This window comes from Durio zibethinus, chromosome 7, assembly GCF_047325235.1.
Source record: "Durio zibethinus cultivar Kanyao isolate XHJ-2024 chromosome 7, ASM4732523v1, whole genome shotgun sequence".
Taxonomy (NCBI): Eukaryota; Viridiplantae; Streptophyta; class Magnoliopsida; order Malvales; family Malvaceae; genus Durio; species Durio zibethinus.
This window is the reverse complement of record NC_143168.1, coordinates 19,466,104-19,472,627: the sequence shown is the minus strand read 5'-3', so window position 1 is coordinate 19,472,627 and position 6,524 is coordinate 19,466,104. Positions and strand designations below refer to the sequence as shown.

The window sequence follows — 6,524 nt, the reverse complement described above, 5'->3', positions numbered from 1 at the left end:
GAATTAATGTTAAAATTCAAATTGAAACAATTTTTATCCAACACCGAAAATAGTGCATAGTTAAATGCTACCAATTTATGGGCGTTGCAGGGGTGCTAATCTTTACCCACACGTAACCGACTTCCGGACCCAACCTAGGTTTTCGTAGATCAAAATTTATCTTTTTTATAAACTTTAAACTTGCTTTTATAATTTTATTAAAAATAAATAAACTTTTGGGTGATCAATCACACTCTAACAAAGATCAGTGATGACTCTTCCATTTATTTTGACTTTAAAACTCTTTTACGTCTGTGGTCCAAAACCATTACGACATAAATTGACTAAAAAAATTCTTGCTCTGAATATCACTACATGGGCAAAGACTAACTGTTTGAGTAAACTGTATTGATCTAATTTCAGTTGGTTCTAGATTAAATTGGGGAAAAAAAAAGAGAATATAGCTTTATAAGTGCCTTTTTATGGAGCTAGATAATAAGATAAATATTGATTATCATGGATCAGGCAACCATAGAAGTCTTGTTGATGTGGGTTGCGTAGCTGATGAAAAAAAAGATGGTGAAGGAAAAATGGATATAGAGGGATCGTTAAGCTTTATGGGTTAGGCAGGAAGATCTTGAAATTGTCACTAAAAAAGGCAAAAGATCACAATTGTATGCAGCTTACCCCCACTCTCACCATTTTTTTTGTTTTCTGACCTTCGGCATTGTCAATACCCTGTCCATTTTCTTAATCCCCGTTTGTTTTGACAGATAGAGGGAACTGGGGAGTATAGGGGCACCCAAGGACAAGGAAAGAGAAGTCAACAACGTCACCACGTGTTGTCTTCTTCTTCTTCTTTTCTATGATTATATAACTGTGTGACAGGTAAAACACTTTGAAACAGTTTTGGTCTTTGTTTGTGCATTTGTCCATCATGCTATATCGTGGAGGTTTTTCTACCAGAAATGGAATAGATTACGACCTGTGATTGGGGTGTAACGATATATTAGTATTTGTAAATTATAAAAATATATTTATAATTTATAAAATATGTTTATAACTTATAAATTAAAAAAAAAAAGTTTGAATTCATTTAAATAATAAATTTATCTAACTCGAATGAACTGAATTTAAAATAATTCGAATCTAAAATAACTTGTATATAAGATGATTCGAGTTTGAAATTATTCAAATTCAAAATTTTTTAAATTTAAAAATATTTAAATTCAAAAAATTTTATATTCAAAATAATTTGAAATGAGTTTTAATTTAAAAAATTTAAATTAAATATAATTCAATCCAAACCCATCGAATAAGCTCGTTTGCAACAAAAAAAAAAAAAGAAAGGAAGAAATTGAGCAATAATCCAACTAATATCAACTTGTAATTACTTGTATCAAATCAAAAAATTAACCTCAACCTACCAAAAATACAAGATGCATCACTTTATTAAACGAATTCAAAATTATAAAAGGTAAATACTCATTTTCTTTGTGCTATATACTTTTTTTTAATTTGGTATTTAAAAAAATAAAATTATAAATTTTGTACTTTAACTTTCATTTCATCTTTTATTTTGGTAATCAACTTTTTGATATAGTATAAAAATCTAAAAAGATATTAACACATATAAAAAAATTCAATCAATATTATATTATCAATTGCCATATTAATATTAAAAAAGTATTGAAAAATTCAAGGACTTTTTTAAAAAAATTTTAAAGACCAAAATATGTTTTAAAAATTATAAAATATATAAAATATTTTTTAAAAATATAAAAAAATCTCAAAATTTTAATAAAAATAAAAAAATAAAAATTCCGTAAAAACCAAAAAATGACAATTTTAATAAAAAAATTTCTTAAAATTCAAAAAAATTTGACAAAAACTTAAAAAATGAAACAAAAATCTAATATTTTGAAAAAATCTCAAAAGTTTTTTAAAAATAATAAAATTTCAAAATTTCAAAAAAATTTCAAAATTTTGAAAATCTGAAACTTGTAAAAAATTTAAATTTTTTTGAAAAATAAAAAATCTTAGTAATTTAATAAAAATCCTATAAAATTCAAAATAAAATTTTGAAATTTTCAATAAATATATAAAAATGAAAAATTTAATAAAAATAATTAAAACTAAAGATATTATTATTTTAATTAATATTTTTATTTTTTATATTTTTGTTGAATTTCTTAGAAATTTTTTGAATTTTCTTTGATTTTGTATTAAATTGTTAAGTTTTTTATCTTTTAATTTTTCATAACTTTTCCACTTTGTTTCCAAATTTTTAGGGTTTTTAATTCTTCATAAATATTTTAATTTTTTTATTCTCTATATTGTTTCATATTTTTTGAAAAATTTTTTAGAAAATTTTAAAAATTTTCATATTTTTTAAAAAACTTTAGAATTTTTAAGTTTTTGTGAATTTTTTCAAAATTTTTTTGTTTTTTTAATTTTCAAAAGTTTTTGAATTTCATTGAATTATTTATTAAAATTTTGAGTTTTTTCTTTTAAATTTTATTCATTCATAATTTTTTAAGTTTTTATACTTTTTAAAATATTTTAGTTTATTTAATTTTATATAATTTCTTTAAATAATTCATTTTTAAAAAAATTTTTTTAGAAAAATTTTTAAATGTTAACATTATAATTGATGATGTAGGATTTATTAAATTTTTTATAAATAATTAGATATTTATGTCATTTTTTTCGTTGATTGTTGAGTTAATGACGTTAGTGCAAAGTAACAAAATAAATAACGAAATAAAAATTAAAGTATCAAATTAAAATTTTATTTTTTAAAATTATCAAAATTGATATAAAATATATAATAAAAGGGCTAAATGTATATTTATCCTTAAAAAAAAAAAAAAAAACCAACAGAATCCAAAACAGGACAACAATCTGATGTGCATTTAAAGCAGTGAACAATCAGCTACCACAGAAAAAGACAAAGCACACCTATAAACTCAAAGTCAATTTTCTCTTTTGTCACACCATCTCCACTTATCCAAACAATGGAAACTTGGTTCCTCATCCTCCTCACAATTTCCATCTCTCTTCTTCTCAAAGCCTTTCTCAACCTCTTCTTCCCTTCCAAAACGCTTCCCCATAATCTCCCTCCAGGCCCTTCCACTTTCCCTATCATTGGCAACATCTTATGGCTCCGCAAATCTTTCTTCGAAATCGAACCAATCCTCCGCAGCCTCCATACAAAGCTTGGTCCCATGGTCACTCTACACTTTGGTCCTCGTCCCAACATCTTCGTCTCCGATCGTTCCCTTGCTCACCAGGCTTTAGTCCAAAGCGGTTCACTATTTTCAGACCGCCCCGAAGCTCTTGCTACTACTAAGATCATGACTAGTAACCAACACAACATCAACTCTGCCCCCTATGGCCCAACCTGGCGGCTTTTGCGGCGGAATCTGACTTCAGAAATCCTCCATCCTTCACGTATAAAGTCCTATTCTCATTCACGTAAATGGGTTTTGGAAATTCTTCTTGATAATTTAGAGTCAAAGGCTAAAACTGGAGAATCGGTTCAGGTTTTGGCTCATTTTCAATATGCTATTTTTTGTTTGCTAGTTTTGATGTGTTTTGGTGATAAGCTTTCTCAAGAGAAAATCAAAGAAATTGAAGCTGTTATGCGAAGGGTGCTGTTAAGTTCTGGAAGATTCAATATACTTAACATTTGGCCTAGAGCGACCAAGGTTTTGCTTCGTAAGCAATGGAGGCAGCTTTTTCAACTACTTAAGAATCAAGAAGATGTGCTGATTCCTTTGATAAGAGCAAGAAAGAAAGCTAAAGTGGAGAAACTAAGCAAGGACAATGATGATTATGTTTTGGCATATGTTGATACTTTGTTGGATTTGGAGTTACCAGAGGAGAAAAGGAAACTTGATGAAGGAGAAATTGTTAGTTTGGCCTCTGAGTTTCTTAATGGTGGCACTGATACCACCTCCACCGCTTTGCAATGGATTATGGCAAATTTGGTGAAATACCCATATATTCAGGATAAATTATTGCTTGAAATTAAAGGGGTTGTGGGAGATGAAGAGGAAAAAGTCAAAGAAGATGATTTGCGAAAGATGCCTTATTTGAAAGCACTGATTTTGGAAGGGCTAAGAAGGCACCCACCAGGGCACTTGTTGGTGTCTCATAGTGTGACAGAAGACACAGTCCTGGGAGAATTTTTGGTCCCCAAGAATGGAACTATCAATTTCATGGTGGCAGAAATGGGATGGGATCCAAAGGTGTGGGAGGATCCAATGGCATTTAAGCCTGAGAGGTTCTTGGGAAGTGATGATAGTAGTGGTGAAGCGTTTGACATAACAGGGAGTAGGGAGATTAAGATGATGCCTTTTGGAGTTGGGAGAAGAATTTGTCCTGGACTTGGCTTAGCCCTTCTTCATCTGGAGTATTTTGTGGCAAATTTGATTTGGAAATTTGAATGGAAGGCTATGGATGGAGATGAGATCAGCTTGGAGGAGAAGCTAGAGTTCACGGTTGTGATGAAGAATCCATTGAGGGCCTACATTTCGCCAAGGAAGAGACAAGGTGTTGATTTTCTACTTAGAAATTAAATTATATAGGTGGAGGTCAGATGTCAATTTAGCTATTAAGTATGTGCTTAATATGTATGCATGTTTCTTTCTATACATGAATCTAGAAAACTTTATATAGTAAGTAGTTTTCGACATGACTGCATCAATTGATCTGATAAGGAATACCAGTTAATGAATGGGGCAGCCTAGACCGTTACTTCTCCCAGAATAATTGGCAACAAACTTTATTGGTTTCACACCATTTAAGCTTTTCACAAACATATGGACATGGTATTCTGCTTTTGGCAAGGTGTCCTGGAATTTTTATGGCATCCCCTGGATTTCTGTCACGCAAATTTCATTGGAAAAGCTTATCTTTTAATGAGTTTTCTTTGAAGTTTTCTTCATAGTTAAAGTTAATTAATAAGACACCGTCGAATGGATCACTTAAATAGCAAAAAGAGTATATTCTCTTTTTGTTGCTTAAGATTTGAATATATTAAGAAAGTAATTTTTTTTATAAATTTATTACATTTCACGTAAACAAACTTGCTAGTTGCTTGCATCAGTCTAAGAAGGGATTAATGGATAAAACCCAAAAACCTAGCACTGCTTAAAAAAATTATTTACCAAGACAAGTAATAGTTATTGTCATCCAGTTGGCTTGGTCAGTTACTTATTTTTTACTTTATTGAATAAATAGTGGGTTAAGAACATTTGATCGTAATCCGAATACAATATGCAAATAAAAGAAATAACATGAAATGAATCAAAATTACTAAACAGCTTTCCTAAACGTCAAAAAAACATGCATAGAAAGTTCGATCTTAGAAAGCAAGACAAAAAATCACTGTAGAGTTTTAGTTATTTTATTGGAAGTCAACACATTCAAATCCTTCCATAAAACCCTCCGCATGACATCTTGGTGTAAAGCTCCTGTTTTGTCCTTAGTAAATTTGTAATCCACGGTACCCACATGTGAAGCTTTACCTTGTAAACTTTATTGTGTAGTTGTTTTCATTGATATGCAATGAAAATTAAAAAAAAAAGAAAAAAGAAACAAATAAACAAACAAAGCTGAATCACTACTGCCTATATATGCATTTTCTGGTCAGATCAGTAATTCATTTTTTTTTCGACAATTTTAAACACAATATAAAAATATAAAAAGGTCAATTATGATAATGGCTTTGCATTTTAATAAAATATGAAACTTTGTCATTTTAGTATAATTTATAAAAATGTAGTTTCTAAATTATTTTAATTTAATAATTTTATTTTAATCATTAATTTTATCAAATTTTTATCATTAAAATATTGAAATGATCATGAGGTAAGCATTGACCTTGCCAATGTGATATAGATTTTATTAAAGTGACGTTGACTTTGTTGATATAACGTCATGAATAAATGAAATTAATTATCAAATTATGTAAATAATTTTTATATTCACAAAATTTAAATTTTAATTCCTTTGAAATTTTAAAATTTTAATAAAAATTATATTTTAAATATAAAATATGTAGTGAATATTAAAACTTTATTTTCGAGTTCTTGAATTTTAACAAAAACTACATTTTTAAAATAATAAAGAACACATTTTAACAAAGGCCACTTATTATTATTTATAAAATTTGTTCCAAAGATTCTACTCCCTAAAACCATCTGGAGAGGGTTAATCATCCCCTTCTAACTCTCATGTTGACTTTATTGCGACGGTTAATCCATGCATTTTTATTTTTTTTTTGCATAAAGACAGTCAACGTAAGAAGAGTAATTAAGATTATAAAATTATTTTTGTTGAAAATATTAAATTTTTTAAAAAATTATTTAATTTCACTAAAAATAATATGTTATTCAAATGTAACATGTTATAAAAATTACATATTATTCATGTGTTATTAAAGATAATTTAGTAAAAAATTTTATTAAATAATCTTATATTCTTCTAAATTAAATACAAAAATCTTACATTCTCAAAATCAATAAAATCTATGAATC

At 27.9% G+C, this 6,524-nt stretch overlaps 1 pseudogene across 1 annotated transcript; it reads left to right on the top strand.

Annotated features, from left to right (window-relative positions):
* Positions 1-2,831: 2,831 nt before the first annotated feature.
* Positions 2,832-4,676, top strand: LOC149518086 (cytochrome P450 89A2 pseudogene; annotated as a pseudogene). Its single transcript, XR_016343580.1, has one exon. The product of XR_016343580.1 is annotated as a cytochrome P450 89A2 pseudogene (transcript).
* Positions 4,677-6,524: the final 1,848 nt, after the last annotated feature.